A 17,022-nucleotide genomic window follows, 5' to 3' on the forward strand; every position below is an offset into this window, starting at 1 on the left:
CAGGGTCAGGCAAACTACCCACTATTGGGTTTTGAGGTATGCCATTAGCAGGCAGCTGAAGGGTGCCCTCTAGCTCAAGCTTTAGTTGGGTCTCCCCAGGGCCCACCCTCCAGCAATCCATCCAGGGTTTTCCAAACCCTCCGTCCTTTCCCTACAAGTTTTTTTTCTCCTTCACTACAGGATTCCTTATCAGAAGAAAGGCAAAGTTTAGAATCTGAAGTATAAGGAGATCCCTAAAAAGGACTTGAGGAAGTTGAGGAAGGTAGGAGACAAAACCTTGCAAGGAGACCCCGGTCTCTATTTCCCCAACTGTAAATTGATGGGTTTAAACTAGATAATCCAGTAAAGTGCAGACAACAGAAGAGGTCTCTCCATGGGGGGAGAGGGAGGAAGGAAGGAAAGATTCAGTATCCCATAGCCTCTGAGAAGCCTGAGACCTACCCTCGTAGGACTCTAGCCTCACTGCCCTCGGCATCAGCATGAGATAGACACAGAGAGAGAGAGAGAGAGAGAGAGAGAGAGAGAGAGAGAGAGAGAGAGAGAGAGAATCCCCTTCCAAATGTAGCTCTAATAAGGGACTCTTTCTCACAACACACTTTCCAAGGGTAACTGAGTCTGGGGACTCCATGCCCGGAAATGTCTGGAAGTTTAGCCAGGGAGGGGCATTGGTGGAGCTGCCCTGCCAGGAGGTAGGCAAGGATTCAGAGAAAATGTGAAGTCTTTGCGATGGTGTCTGGGTGCTGGCTGGCTATCTGGTCAGCCCTGGGGACCACCACCACCCCCCACCCACACACACACACACACACACACACACACACACACACACACACACACACCACAGTCTTAGAGAATTTGGAAGGTCCCTGACGTGACGGATAGAACACTGGATTTAGGATCCGAGGCCGTGCGTTCTAATCCAGCCTCTGACACCGATTTCAGAAACACTTTGCTTAAGTCTTAGTTTCCCCAGCTGGAAAAAACGGGCGACTTGAGCTGGATACTTCTTCATTAGGGCCCCTCCCAGCTGGGAATCGCTCCTCCGATCCAGTCCCTCCGGGTGGGGGCTGGGGGCAGTGTCTGAGCCATTTCGCGCGCCCCCACCCTCGGCAGATGGATGCCTAGGCCAAGGGGGAGAGGGAGGTGCCCGGCGAGGCTCTCCTCTGCCCCCCCTCCCGGTGGCTTGGCAGCCGCGCCCCCCTCCCCCGCCCAGCCCCCTCCCTCCGTGTCCCTCCCTCCCGCTCTCCACTAGAGCCCTGGCAGGCTGGCAGAGCCGGGCAGAGCGCGGACGGCTGGAGCAGGCGCGGCCAGGCGGCGGCCGCGGGAGCCGCGGGAGCTGCGGGGAGCGGAGCTGCGGGAGGCTGCGGCCGGAGCGGGAGCCGCGGGAGCCCCGAGCCGGAGCCGGAGGCCGGGAGGGAGCGGCAGCGCAGCCGGGCCCCCCCCCGGCCCCGGGGCGCTCCGTCGGGCCGCGGGGGGCCGGCTCCGGGCCGGCCAGGATGCGTCCCGCCGCCGCCCGCCGGCGGCCGCCCCAGCCCGGGCGGGGATCGGGATCGGGGTCGCTCTAGGCGGAGCGCGCGGCCTCGGGCGGGAGCCGGAGCCGGAGCCGGAGCCGCAGCGGGAAGCAGAGCCGGAGCGGGAGCCGGAGCGGGGGCGACGTCGGCGGCCGCAGCAGCAAGGGCGGCCCCGCAGGGCTCGCTGAAGCCCGGCCTCCGCCTCCCCGCCGCCCGGCCGAGCCCCAGCCCCGCCGCCGGAGGCGCCCCCCGAGCCCCCCGAGCTCCAGGGCGCGGCTGAAGCGCCCACCACCCCGGGGCACGGCCCCGCTGCGCTCGGTGCTGGCCGCAGGCGGCCCCGCCGAGGGTGGACTCGCGGGAAGAGGCGGCGGCGGAGAAGGAGGAGGAGGAGGAGGAGGAGGCGAAGAAGGAGGAGGCGAAAGAGGAGGAGGAGGAGGAGGAGGAGGAGGAGGAGGAGGAGGAGGAGGGGGCTGGGGCTGGGGGGAGACATGCGATTGGTGACCGAGGCTGGCGGACGGACGGCGAGCAAGAGATGCAGGTGAGCGCTGGCCGGCCCCGGGTCCCAGCCCAGCCCCGGGCTGGAGGACGGGCGGGCGCCCCACAGCCGGAGAGCTAACCCGAGGCAAGCGGCACGAGAGAGCGGGGAGCGCCGGAGGGGGGGGCGGCCCTCCCGGAGGGCAGCCCGCCGGAGGGGGCCCGGGGCACTCCCCGCCTCCCAGCACCGACCTTTGCCAAGGCCCGACGCTGCCGTGCCCCTCCAAATAGCCCAATCCGGGTGGGCAGCGCCCCCCGCTCCCCCCCGAGCTGGCCCGGCGGAGCAGGGCAGAGCGGGGCTGCGCCCCCGCCGCCTGCCCCTTCTCCCCGTGCTCCCCACAAGGCGGGCTGCACCCCCGTGCCTGGCCGTACTCCCCCTCTGGCCCGCTACTGGGAGCTGGGAGCCGGGGGCGCGGCAGAAGGGAAGGGCGCATTCCCCCCCCGCGCCGGAGAGGGGCCCGCGCCCCGGGGAGAGGACGCTGGAGGCACTGTCCCCTGGCTGGGTCGAGGCTGTTTTGGCTGAATGGGGTGGGGACTGGCAGGGCCGGGGGGGGGGGGGGGGTGGCCGGCAGGCGGTAGGAGCCAGGGGCCCTGGGGCTCTCCTGGGAACCTTCAGCCCCGTCCTGGCCTCCTTTCCCTTCCACCACCACCCCCCAAAAAAAAGAATTTGATTTAAAAATCTCAGTGAGAGACTTGGAGCTGAGGAAGCGAACCGGTTCTGTGGCCTCTTTCAGCCTCGGCCGGAGCCCCAGGAATGGGGACTGGAGCCCGGGCCGATGCCGGGGCACCTGAATGCCTAATCTCCTGCCCGGCTCCAGCCCTCCTCCCCCCCCCCAGGTGGCTCCCTCCCCTCCCTTCCCCTCCCCTCTCCTCCCCTCTCCTCCCCTCTCCCCTCCCCTCCCCTCCCCAGGGGCGCCTCTCGTCTCTTCGGAACTTGGTCCCGGCCGCCCGCCCCCTCCCTGCAGCCCTGCCCTGGGCCCTCACCGTGCCCCTCTGGAGGCTGCTGAGGGCTGGCCTCGGAAACAGGGCTTCCCGGGAGGGCTCGGGACACTTCCTCCCTCCCCACCAAGCCTGCCGGAGCCACCCACCCACCCATTCCGGAGGCGCAGCTCCTTCCCGGCTCCCTCTGCCTCTCTGGTGGCCTCTGCTGACGGCCAGGGCTGCTATCAGGCCGGAGCAAGCGCGAAGGGAACCGAGGTCTCTCCCTTAATGCCCCCCCCCCCCGGCCCAACGAGCTGCCCCCGAGGCAGCATCCTCCGGGGCAGAGAAGAACCGGCCCGGCCCAGGTATCCACTGCCTCCCTGGTCTCCCCGGCCCCCGGCCCCCGGCCCCTGCCTGCTCCTGCCCAGAAGTTTGGGAGAGAGGTGTGAGAATCAGGGGATGGGTGGGAAGGAGGAAGAACGGAAATGAGGCTGGAGAAAGCAGAGGCTGGCAGGAAAGGCAGACAGCTCGGGGACTGTGGAGGGCTCCCCGGCCCCTGGCAGGGCGGCAGCGACTGCCCCCCCCCCCCCGCAGCTTCTGGCCTTCCGGCGAGGACTTCTTGTCCCAACATCTGTCTGCCCCGGTTTCCAGCCTGAGCCCATCCCAGCGTGTGCCGCCCCGCGCTCGAGGAGGCCGGCGTGCCTTCCCTCATTTGCGCCGTCTCGGCTGCCCCTTTCCCCAATGCCTAGCTTTCCCGAAGCGGGCACTGGGCGCCCCCCAACAGGCAGGGTTGATTCTGGGGCCACTCAGGACGGAGAGGCTGAGCAGTAGCTCCCGAAAGCCCAGCCCCAGCGGGGGGGGGGGGGGGGGGGTAGGACGGGAGGAGGAAATCCCCCGCCAGGGCCGGAGGGAAGAAAGTGGCTTTCCCCACTCGGGGCGGTCCCGGCCCTGCTCCCTGGGGGCTCGAAGGCTGCGGGATTCTTCTCATTGTTCTCCCCAGTCCCTCAGTCCACCGCTGGGGGAGAGAGGGAGCCTTCCCTGCCGTGACCAGGAGGTGCCTCTCCCCTGCCAGTGCCTCTTTCCACATCCAGTTCTGGTCATCTGTTAGAGACATCCAGAGGCGCCTTGAGCTTCGGGGTGCCTAAGGCTCCCCCAGGCGCCCTTCCTCATCTCCCAGAAGCTAGAATGAGACTGTGAGGGGCTGAGGTCAAACCTGAACCTCAGTGGGAGGGAGGGGAGGACCTGGGGCTTCCTGGGACTGTTTCAGTCCTAGCCACAACCACAAGCTCCCTGGCACTGGGAGACGGAACATGCCACCCACGGCAGGCTCCTTGTTCTGGGTGCCACCAGCCCTGCCTCTGAGCCGCCTGATTTTTCCCATTCCTCGGGTCCCATCCAGAGCAATGAACTCTGCCTGGAGCCAGGACTTCCCGGGGTGGTGAGGCCACCCCTTTTGACTCCGATGACCTTTTGCCACCTCTGACCCCTATCTCTTCCCCGCATTTTCTAGGGACCCCCCCATTAGCCTTTCACCAATAGGAATGGTTCTGTCTGCCTAGTTCTTCAGGGCAGTGGAATGGGGTGAGCATTGAAGCCTCCCCCCATTCCCCAAGGGCAGGGAATGGGGTGGGTCAGTAGACCTTCCCTGGGTGGCTTTGTTCTTGGTTTCTGGTGAAAAGGGCACGTGTGTGTGTTGGGGGGAGGGAGGGTCCAGGAGCTGGATGAATTCAAGGGTTCAGAGACGTGTGTTGTGTGTGTGTGTGTGTGAGCTTCTGACCCCTGCCAGGGAGGGTCAGGCAAGCGTTGGCAGTGCTAGGAGACGGTGGACCTGTATTGCTCACTGGCACATCTTTACTCTGCCAGCCAGGGGCAGAACTGGGGGGGGGGGGGCTCTTCTAAGCCAGGAAAGAGGAAGAACATGAGACAGTGAGAGAGATGGCTTAGGCCTTGCCTGAGCAAAGAAGGGCTTACAAGGGTGCATTGTTTGCTCCTCGTGGGTTGGGCTTAAGAGGCACCCAGCACCTCCCAACAACCTGCACACACACACACACACACACACACACACACACACGCACACACACACACACACACACACACACACACACACACACACACACACACGCACACACACACACACACCCCGGCAGTGGAGCACTCTCCAGATCAGGGGCTAAGCATCACCAGTACAGAATGGTTGGCTCACACTAAATTATATTCAAGGATTGGGGAAAGGAGTCACTTCCGGGCAAGCCCTGAAGTCTTTTAGGCCTTGGCTAGAGAAGGGGGCGACTGTCTTTCAGGTAAGGGAACCACACTGTCTCGGGAAGAACAACTGAAGAAACTTTGAGTCTAAGCCTAGTGCTTGGGCTCCCTGCCCATGGAGGGCACCTTTGTCCCCCTTCCTAAGGACAGAGGTGAAGAGAAATAATGGCAGCCGATGAAGGATGGGCTCCCTTCTTCCAGCACTCCTTCTGTCCACTCCAACCCCAGGGTGTCATTCCAAAATACAGCCTTTTGTGAAACGGGGCAATTCACTCTACCTTCCTCCTGCCAGAGATCCCACAAATCTTTATTCCCTTCCCTAGCACCTGTTAGGCATGCCAGCTGCAGCTAATCTGCTACTGCCCTCTAGGGGTCTTCCTAGATAGTTAATGCTTATGGGTAGAGAAACCAGTCAGTGGGATGGCCTCCTTTTCAGCAAAGAAATGTGGTACGGGATGGTTTGTGTGCTGTATCTAATGGAGTGATTAAATGAAGGAACGGCGCCTTCTCCGCAGATAATTGAGGAAGAGGAAGGATCTGTTTTGTTTCCACTAGAGAAATAAGGCAGTGGGGATGGCCTTAGCGGAGAAATGAGGAAGTGGGAGCGTGATCTCTGATGTTTCTGCCGGAGTAATGCAGCAGTTAGATGGTCTGTGTATTTCTTAAGAGAACTAGGGGAGTGAAAGGGTCAACGTTTTCAGGACAGAAATAGTAATAATGATAAGTAATAAAGATTCATATGTGTGTGTGTGTGTGTGTGTGTGTGTGTGTATACACACACACATTTTCAAGTTGCTGCTATTGTTGTTTTGGTTTTTGCAAGGTACTGAGGTTAAGTGACTTGCCCAGGGTCACACAGCTAGGTAGTTTAGGTAGTTATTAAATGTTTGAGAAAAGATTTGAACTCAGGTCCTCCTGACTCCAGGGATGGTGCTCTATCTACTGCACCACCTAACAGCATCTCTCTCTCTCTCTCCCTCTCTCCCTCTCTCCTCTCTCCTCTCTCCTCTCTCTCCCCTCTCCCCTCTCCCCTCTCCCCTCTCCCCTCTCCCCTCTCTCCCCCTCCCCTCTCCCCTCTCCCCTCTCCCCTCTCCTCTCTCCTCTCTCTCTCTCTCTCTCTCTCTCTCTCTCTCTCTCTCTCTCTCTCTCTCTCTCTCCCCTCTCCCCCTATCTTCTCTCTCTCTCTCTCTCTCTCTCTCTCTCTCTCTCTCTCTCTCTCTCTCTCTCTCTCTCCTCTCTCCTCTCCCCTCTCCCCTCTTCCCTCTCTTCTCTCTCTCTCTCTCTCTCTCTCTCTCTCTCTCTCTCTCTCTCTCTCCTCTCTCTCTCTCTCCTCTCTCCTCTCTCTCCCCTCTCTCCTCTCCCCTCTCTCCTCTCTCCTCCCTCCCTCTTTGTTTTCAAAATGCTTTCCCTACAACCATTGTTTTGGAGTTCAGGTATTTGGAGAGTGATTTACCTCTGTCATATAGCTAATCAGTTTTGAACACCTGATTCTTTCCAAGTCCCTGGCAGAATTCAGCCATGGGATGAGTTTCAGGAAGTGAAAGGAGGGTTTTATTCTCTACTTTGGTAGGATGAGGAAATGGGAGAGTCCAATGAACAGTTTCACCAGCCTAAAACAGTGGCTATCATGTCCATTAGTAAGAAAAAGCCTCACTCAAAGTAAGGAGGAAAAAATAAGGTGTGTGTGTGTGGGGGGGGGGTAGTTCCCCTTCTTTGCATTCAAGAGAAGTGAGAAGCTCATTCTCTTCTTATGAAAATGAGTGGTCCTAGAAAAGCCATATTGTCTCTTTGCTATAAATTTTCTCATTTATCATAAAAAGATACCTTTCCTTCCCCCCAAACTTGGCTTCCACCGCTGGGACCTCCCTGGCTCTAATTTTAGCTTTATTTGGCCACAAGTCTTCCCCACCTCCTCTTCAGCTCTTTTGGATGCCTCTTCTTTCCCCTTTAGAAGGTAATCTGCTTGAGGGCAGAGATTGTTTTAATCACTTATTCCCAAATTAGCAGACAGTAAACCCTCAATAAATATTTTGTCTAGTTTCCTAAATGCCCTCCCAAGAAATAACTTTCTAAATGAGATAATCTCAAGACTTCCTCTTGCCAACCAAATCAAGTCTTCTCCCTCCACTGGACCCTCCAAAATCTGGCCCTACACAATTTATCCAACACCATTTTCCCTTTCACCCCAAAATAAGCTCTCTTCAGTAGCCAAGTCCATCTCGCCTCTTTCCTAGGGTTTTTCTCACCCCAGTTCCCCACCTCACTCCCATACACGCACACACTTCACACATTTAATCACATACTTCCTCTGACCTGAGATGCCCTCTTTCCTCCTCCCTCCCAACCACATCCTATTCATCCTGCAAAGTCTAGTTCAGATTCCACCCCCTCTAGGAAATCTTCTCTAACTAGTCCAGTTCACAGAGACCTTCCCATTTCATCTGTCTTCCTAAATACTGCAAGCCATTGCTGTGCCCTCCAGAGCTATTAGGTTAACCAATGTTTTGTTTGCTTCAGTTTCATGGGTCTTGGAATTTCCTTCCATCTCTGAATGTAGGCTACTCTAATTTCTGTTTCAATTCCTTGGAGGCACTCACAAGTTGAATGATTTGCCCAAAGTCACATAGACATTTTGGCAGAAGTTGGATTTGAACTCCCAGCTTCTTGAATTGAAAGCATCTATGGGATGCTGCTCTGCTGTCTCTCTGTGATAACTGTTAAACACTCTCTATAGTTGTATATTCACTGTTCCCTGTAATTGCTGTATCTCCACCCCCAGATTATAAACTCCTCGAAAACTCAGAAAAGATTTTCTTTTCCTGTCTCCCAATAACCTCCATCCCAAAACACAGGATGCACAGTCTTTGCTCCTTATTTATTGATAGAATAACTTCAGTTCACAAGTTTAAAGGAATCATAGCTTGAAGGGATCTCAGGGGTCATATGAGAGCAATAGCCATTGTTTTCTAATAGCATGTAAATCTGCACCCCTACTGCTTAGCATTCTAGCACATTGTAGGTATAGGATGGCGTATTCTTTATACTTCTAGTAAGCCTAAATGAAAGATTCTTGATTGATTGATTATTGAGAAGAAAACTAACACCCAAAGAATTTAAATTACTTGTCCAAGGTCACAAAGGTAGTAGGTGGCAAAACAGCCATTCTAACCCAGATCCCCTAACCCCAAACTAATCCTTTTTTAACTTTTTAAAAAATATATATATCCCCAAATTATTGAGAATTTAACTGTATGAAAGTAAGGACAAGCCTAACAGGTACGAGTCTATAAAATTAGGTGATGTCTCATCAGTGGAGTGTCTCATGGTGACTGCCTTTCAACATCTATAGCTCTCTTCTATTCGAAAGTGCTTTATTAGTCACCCTTGTCCCTTCTTAGGACATAACCCTCATCAGAGTTCATGGGGACAATAACAAAGTCTTTCCCAAACTACCAATAAAATGTGTAATGATCATTAAATACTATGATTCAAGTCAAGTCAGCACACCTTTATTATGCCCCAAGAGCTGAGGGTTTTGCTGTTGCTTAGTTTTCAGTTGTGTCCAACTCTTCGTGACCCCAGTGGGGATTTTCTTGGCAAGGATACTGAAGTGCTTTGCTATTTCCTTCTTTGGCTTCTTTTACAGATGAGGAAACTGAGGCAAATAGAATTAACTGACTTGCCCAAGATCACATAGTTTGAGACTGAATTTGAACTCAGATTTCCTTGATCATAAGCCTGGTGCTCTATCTACTGTACCACCTAGCTAGGGATCGAAAACAGAAATTAAATCATCCCTGACATCATGAAGTTTATCTATTTCTAATCTCTCTTTTGGGGAGTGGGATTGGGGTAGGAAGGGGTAAATCAATAAGCAAGCATCTCTTTAGGTATGTGTTAGGAGCTGTGGTAGATGCTGGAAATAGCAGACAAAAATGAAACCACCCTGCCCTCAGGGAGCTTACATTCTATTAAGCATTTCTAATTTCTATTTTTGGATAGATCAATCAACATTTATTAAACACCTTAAAATGCACCAGCTGTGGTTGGTGCTGAAAATAGGCAGCCAACTGGAGCACTGGATGGAGTCAGGAAGACTTGTTCAAATTCAGTCCCATTCTTCATTTGGGGTTCTCTGGGCAGAGATATTGAAGGAGTTTGCCATTTCCTTCTCCAGTTCATTTTACTGAGGAAACCGAGGCATAAAGGGTTAAGAGATTTTCCCTTAGTATATGTCTGAAGCCAGAGTTGAACTCAGCAAGAAAGTCTTTCCAACTCCAAGCTCAGCACTCTCTACTCTGGGACCACCTAATTAACCTTGATTTCAAATCTACCAGTCTTTCTTGAAATTGGTCTCCCTATTATGAGGTCTAAGACAAGACATGTGGGCTCCAGTGATGGGCCAGGAATTCTCACACTCAATAAAAATTCTCTGCAGCCAACTGGTTGCTGAGATCAAGTACTGGTGTAGACAGAGGGTCATTGACAATTCTTAGGAGAAAGAACCAAAGAGAACAACTGAAAGCTAATATAGTCTTTGTTTGAAGAGTGCAAGCTGATTCATCGAATGCATAAGTCTAAGGAGAAGGATTATGCAATCACAGTATTTAGAAGGGAACTTTGAGTGCATTGGAGAAAACCCCATGGCTCAGGGGAAGGTCGGAAAGCTCAGGAGGAAATAAGAATTTGTCTGGATCACAGAGCCTTCCACACCCCTCCCCCCCAACTCCTCCCTCAGCTAGCACTGCCCACTGCATTGGGCTTTGGGAACTGACTCTAACTGACAAGGTTTTGGCAATTTGAAAAATGAAGCTGAGTCTCTTTGGGGTTGGAGCCTGGGATACTTCATCCCCAATCCTGGCCCAGAGCTCTACCAACCACAGCAGAGTTAGGGAAGAATTCCTGCCTTCTGAATGTGTCTGAGGCAACGAATCTGCAGCTCCTGTCATCCCAGGGGCAGATTCAGATCCTACCCTTTCCCCATTCTCCTCTACAGTCACCAAGATGACTTTTCATGGGATCAGAGGGTATGGCACTAGAAGAAAGCTTAGAGGTTACCTAGTCCAACACCATTTTTACTGATGAGAAAATTGAAGCTCGAGTTAGGACAATGACTTGTCCAAGGTCACATGTCAAAGAGCAGAGCTGGGATCAGCACCCAGGTCTGACGATTCCAAGTCTTGTGTTGCCTCCACATTCCCATGCCACCTTCTTAGAACACAGCACTAAAAAATGTTTTTGTTCTGCTCTACAGAACTTTTAAAAAAATTAATTCAGCTTAATGAACATGTTAAGGGTCTGTCTGCCATTTTGTTGGTTTTAAGTTGTGTCTGACTCTTCTCCACCCCAATGAGCATATCCTTGGCAGAGATACCGCACTGCTTTACCATCGCCTTCTGTAGCTCATTTGACAGATGGGGAAGTTGAGGTAAACAGGGTTAAGTGACTTGCCTAGGGTCACCTAGCTAGTAAGTGTAGAAAGCCGAATTAGAATTCAAATCTTCCTGACTCCAGGTCAGGCATTCTATTCACTGTGCCATCTAGTTGCCCCATTATATAGCCTAGGCACTGGAACAACAATACCAGCAACATCTGCAACGCAGTCTCTAGCTTTAAGAAGTTTTGTTCGCCTAGAAAAAAAGAGAATGAGTTTAATGGTATTGTTTTAGTTCCAGGTTGGCAGAGTTTTTGTTTCAAATTTTAACTTCTGCTTGAAGATATAAAAGTGACCAGAATCATGGCCATCAGGAAATGAAAGGAGTGGGGGGGGGGAATCCAATTTGCCTTTTCCCCATTTTCATCCTAACTTTGATTCCACCTCCCAACCCTTTGATACCGTTCCTCCGCAGTCAGGTTCCATATCAGTAGATCAAAAAGGCTGAGATGGAGACGGAGGAGACACACTATTTTAATTTTCCTTAAGCCTCCTGGAAAATTCTCCATTTACTGACTGGCACATGGGGCTAATCCAATTGTAGTCCCCTGGAACTATAAGGAGTATCTTTGGCCACCAGGGGGTCTCTATATTGTAGTCTTACCCATCTTGCTGGCCTGGCAGATGGGGGTGAATGAACAAGAGTAATGAGAAATATTTTCATTGGGTGCTTTCAATAAGCAAATAACCTATTGTGGGTTGAAAAGGTCAGAGAAGACTTCATGGAGGATGGAGGATTTGAAGTTGTCTGTGAAAGCTGGGTAGAATTTGGCTACATGGAAATCAGGACCATAGACCTAGAGCCAGAAGTAACTTTAAAAGTCATGTAATTCAATCCTGTAATTTTACCAATGGAAAATTAAGGTCAAGAGAAGTTAAGTGACTTACCCAAAGTCACAGTGGCAGTAAATGGCAGAGATGCTATTTGAACTCAGGTCCTCCAACTCCAAATTCAACATACTTCCCATGGATAAGGAGGCTGAATTTCATTCTGTGGGCAGGATAGAGCCATTGAGACAAAGAACTGGGAGCAGCCAGACTCTAATACTTTGAGAAGAGGAGACCCCTAGAATCAGTGAAAAGCTAGAATAAAAAGAAAGAGAGATCAAAGTGTAGAAATATACTTTTATTGATGCTCAGGATCTTTATAGGAAGAGAGACCCTCAGAAACTACCAATCTCATGGCTGCCTCTTCTATGACACCCTAATGGTCATCTTGCATTTATATAAAAACCTCCAGGGATGAGAAACTCAGGACCCATTAGAGGCAAAATATTTCATTGCTGAATTGAACTAAGTATAATGTTTTTCCTTAAATGGAAGTGAATTTTGTCTCTCTATTCCTTCTAACCCTTGCTCCCATTCTGCCCCCTGAATGCAAACAAAACTAGGCTAATCCCTTGTCCCCAACACAATCCCTCAAGTACATGAAGACAGTTTTCATGTCCCTGATAAATCTTCTCCAGTCTAAATAAGCCTGGTTCACTCAACTAGTCCTTGTACGGCATAGCTGCTAGTCCCCTGACCACCCTGGCTGCTGTCCTCTGGACACTTTTCATTTTATAAATGTTTTTCCTAAAATGGGATATCCAGAACCAAACATGATCTTCTGACTAGGGCCAAATAAAACTGTACTATCAACTCCTTAATTCTATTCATCATATTCTCCTATTGCAGCCGGGGATCACTTTTGCTCTATTGGCCTTATTACATGCTTTTACTGGATCTGGCTTTACATCTTCTAAGCCTTTTTTACATGAACTGCTGTCTAGTTAAAACTCTTCCTTGTTTTCCTTGAGTGATTGATTTCTTGAACCCAGCTGTAGGTCTTTGCATTTATCCCCCACTCAGTTTTACCATATTAATTTCAATTCATTATTCTTGTCTCCCGAGATCTTAGATTTTTCTTCTCTGATCCAATGAGCCATTTAACCCCGTCTGTTGTGTGTCACACAAATTTCATAAATATTTCATTTGTGCCTTCATCTGCTGTCACTGATGGAAATGCTGGTGAAAATAGAACCAAGGACAAATCCTTGGGATCTTCAGCAGCATATTTCACTCCAGGTTCATATCACTCCTTTAAATCATTTTAGGGATAGGCTTATTCGTTTAGTATTTTTGGAATGTACCTTAAAAGTCACTTGATTCAATTGCCCCATCTTTAGTTATGAGGAAACTGAGGCCTAGAACAGTCAAGTGACTTGTCCAAGGCTATATAAGTATTAAGTTTCAAAGGAAAATTTCAAACTCAGCTCCTCTCACCCCCCCAATCCTCTTATTTTCCACTTTATTGAATATATAACTAGTCATCCAGCTTCAAATCCCCTAAGTATATTACCATCTTGGGCACATCTCTCAGTCTTGCCACAGGGATGCCCTATATAAAATGCATTGCCTTAGCATACTCACTCTGTGGCATTCCTTCTGACTCCAGAGAAGATGAATAAAGGCAAGTTGGGTTTCTTCCCTGGACTGATTGCCTCCAATCTTCCCTGTATGTAGCCTGTTTGCAAACATAGTTCTTTGCATGTTGGTTTCCCATTAGACTGAGCTCTTTGAGAGAAGAGACTGTCTTTTGCCTTTCTTTGTCTCCCTGCTGCTCAGTACTTGGCCTAACATATAATAAATGCTAAATGTAGATTGACTGGATGAATTACAGTTGTGTTTAAAGGTGAACTTGAAAGTATACTGAGTCTCTATCTGGAGGTTAAGAAGAAATTATAATTTTAATCATAGGTGAAGGTATTTAGAGCTGGAAAAGGTGTTTGGAGGTCTGAGTCTAATACCTTCATTTTCAGATGAGGCCCAGAGACATAAACGGACTTGTCCGAGGTCACCCAGCTAGCAAGTATCTCAGGCTAGATTTGGAATCAGGTCTTCCTAACTTCAAGTCCAGTACTCAATCCACTAAGGCGCTTAGCTTCCTCTATAATGGTCATCATAATAATATACCTACACCTTATGTTTCTATAGTTTTAAAATGTATATTTTAACCATTTTCACTTTTCTTATATTACTTTGTAAGAAGAGGCTAGATATATAATATCATAGATCAGGAATGATACAACCTTGATGAGCCACTGTCAGAGACTTCAGCCTAGGTCTCCTAGCTCCCAGAAATGATTCTTTCTGCCATGATGGCTCATCTGCCCCCATATTGCTCATTGTGGTGGCTAAAACACTAGCATCTTCTCACAGTTGTTTTCAATCATTTCTTTCATTTACTCCTTCAAATCATGGAAGAGATCATGGAATGTTAAGAGATGAATCAGGATATTAAGAATATCATTGAGTCCTGCAGTTACTGACTTGGTGATCTCTGAGTTTTTAAACAAATATATGTGTGTGTGTGTGTGTGTATAAGGAAAGAGAGAGAGAGAGAGAGAGAGAGAGAGAGAGAGAGAGAGAGAGAGAGAGGGACTTGCCAGATTATTAAAGGGATCCATGACATCAAAAGTTCAGGACCCCTCACCCAGTTCGAACTCCTTGTGTTATAGATGAAGAAATGGAGACCCAGGGGTGTTAAACACCTTATCCAATGACACAAGACTCAGTTCTTCTAACTACAAATCGAGAACTCTTTCCATTATTCATTCAACCAACACATAGTAATAATAATGGTAACTGAGAGGCAGCATCTCATAGTGGATAGCAGGTCAGCTTTGAGGTAAGGAAGTCCTGGGTTCTGATATATAATGACAGCATGACCCTGGATGAGTCACGTAACTTTTTAGTGCCTAAGAAAATTGCTAAGGTACCAAGTGTGGACTGGCCACCAGTCAGTATTAATGATGGGAGTTGCCACACTAGAATATTTCTCATGTGGTTAAATCATAGTACCAGGTTGGTACCACCCCTCCCCTCCCTGAAAACCGGCATTATTGTCTACCAATACAAATGACATGGCTTCATTTAATCCTTGAAAAATTCTTATGAGATAGGTACTGTCAATATTATCATCATTTTATAGATCCATAACTGAGACCCAGAGAAATTATGTCTTGTTTAGAACCTACTATATTATTCTGAATATAGACCTTCTCCAAATATATGTCATGCTTCTAAAATTAGGTCTCTGGGAAGGAAAACAAATATCAAGTTATACACTGAAAAAATAACCCTTTCTGTCACCCTAATTTGGGGGTGAAAATGAGACTTTTATATGGATTTGCCTGTAGAATACTATGCTAAGCAGGTATTTGGGGGTAGGGGTGGGGCAGTTTGACAAAGATTTATAAAACACGGACTCTTTCTATATAGACCTCATCATTTAGTCTCTGAAGGGGGATCCACATTTGTGAAAAGTTGGCTAACAATGTAAGAGAGGTCACAAAGTGATGTGTATAAGAGTTAAATGAAAGGCCAGAATCAGGAAAGGAGGAGACTCGGAGATATGAAGAGATCAGTTTGATCATGCCTAAGTAATCTGAAAGTCTTTTTGAGGAGAGGGCACTTGAAGCTGCATATGAAGAAATGGAACTTAGGGCAAAGAAAGGAAAAACAGAGAGGCAAGGATTTTATAGAGAGATCACTGGACCTCTGACCAGGAGGCCTGGGTGGAAAGGCTAACTCTAGCCTTGACTATCTAGATAACTGCTCACTTCTCTGAGTCTTGGTCTCTTTGTGCTGGAGCAATGGTCATTGAAGGAGAAAACTCCAAGTCATGGCCCTAATACCTCTCTAGCTGTGTAACCTTGGGCATGCTGACTCTCTATAAGCCTTAGTCTCCACCTCCATAAAATAGTGGGTGGGGAAAAAAGGGGGGACCTCCAAAATTCCTTCATGCTCTAAATCTCATAAGCCTATGAGTCCATGACAGAATTGCAGTGTGGGAGGGAGAAGCTACACTAAGGGATGGAAAGTATTCTTCCCCTGAAGCTACACTGCCTACATACAGGAGGTAAAATCTAGGCTCCACCTCTTGGCACCAAACATCCTTCTTGCCTTCTACTTCTCTGCTCTCTATTCATTCAAACCATAACTAATTCCAGCACTTACTAGTTATGTGATCTTTGGGAAGGCAACTGACAAGTCTCAGTTTCTTTATCTGTCCAATGAAGGCATTGGACTCAATGACCTCTAAGATTCAATTTAAAATCTATGATATTTGATAATCTTTAAGGTTAATTCCAATTCTAGCCATCTGAGACCTCTCAGAATTCTCAGATTCCATAAATCCTCCATAGATAATTTACCCAAAACAGATGGGAAAAGAGAAATATCCATTTGGAAGGCTGGAAATCATTTTCAGTTGTTATAGCTTTGTTGTTACACCACACACACACACACACACACACACACACACACACACACACACACACACGTATCAGTCGTCTTTTGACAGTCAAATTCTAAGTTCCACATTTCAAGGACCCATTTTATCACTTTGATCTCTCTCCCCCTCTTCTCTCTCTCTCTCTCTCTCTCTCTCTCTCTCTCTCTCTCTCTCTCTCTCTCTCTCTCTATCCCCCACCAATGAAATCTTCTTTGATGTCTTCCCTGCATTCCTGATAAAGATGCAGCATCAGGAGAAGAGGTGCTAAAAGCTGGGGTTGGCTAGAAATGCAATCCCAAACCATGTCTTCTCTCCTAGCCAAGGCTGCGGTTGCTTTGGTTGTGTTTCTACTCCCGGGCCGGCAGCCCCAGTCCCTGAAGCAGGTTATTGACTTTAGCTCCTCACTGGTGTAATAATTATGCCTATTTTATATGACACCAAAATTGATTACCACCAGGGCTACATTACCAGAGTATTGTTCACTGTCTCCAACCTCTTATTACATGTTATTAGGGTGTGTGGGGGTTTTTTCCCCCTTCTATTTTTTCCTCTTTCAGGGAATTAATCTCTTCATTGCCTCCTCTGCTTCCTTCAGCAGTGAACCTGATCACTGACTCTGGGAGGGGGAGGGGGTAAAAGGGTTCTCTGCTTGGCCCAAGAATTACAATGTGGAGGAGGAGAGTCTGAGGCAGGATCATAATCTTGAGTTTATCAGAATCATGGGTTCATAGGTTCTGAGCCTGAAGGAGTTTTAGGGATCATCCTGCTCAAGCCCCTCATTTTGCATGAGACATCAAGGTATAAAAAAAGAAGTGACTTACCTAAGGTCATTCAGATTGTTAGTGTTAGAGCTGGGATTCTGATTCAAAATTTAGTGCTCTTCCCACTGTACTATTCTGAATCCCAGAATCTCAGCACCTGTGGGGCACAGATAAGGTAGCCCCCAAACTGACAAGTCTGAAGAAGGAAGGAAGGAAGGAAGGAAGGAAGGAAGGAAGGAAGGAAGGAAGGAAGGAAGGAAGGAAGGAAGGAAGGAAGGAGGAAGGAAGGAAGGAAGGAAGGGAGGGAGGGAGGGAGGGAGGGAG

The 17,022-nt window shown here is 49.5% G+C and overlaps 1 protein-coding gene across 1 annotated transcript in view; it reads left to right on the forward strand.

Annotated features, from left to right (window-relative positions):
* Window positions 1-1,998: 1,998 nt before the first annotated feature.
* LINGO1 (leucine rich repeat and Ig domain containing 1) overlaps window positions 1,999-17,022 on the forward strand; it is a 45,938-nt gene continuing 30,914 nt past the window's right edge. The window contains exon 1 of the mRNA XM_074236313.1: window positions 1,999-2,046. The gene's annotated coding sequence lies outside the window, so the exon portion shown is untranslated. The remainder of the gene's footprint in view (window positions 2,047-17,022) is intronic.

This window comes from Macrotis lagotis, chromosome 4 (assembly GCF_037893015.1).
Source record: "Macrotis lagotis isolate mMagLag1 chromosome 4, bilby.v1.9.chrom.fasta, whole genome shotgun sequence".
NCBI classification, from domain to species: domain Eukaryota; kingdom Metazoa; phylum Chordata; class Mammalia; order Peramelemorphia; family Peramelidae; genus Macrotis; species Macrotis lagotis.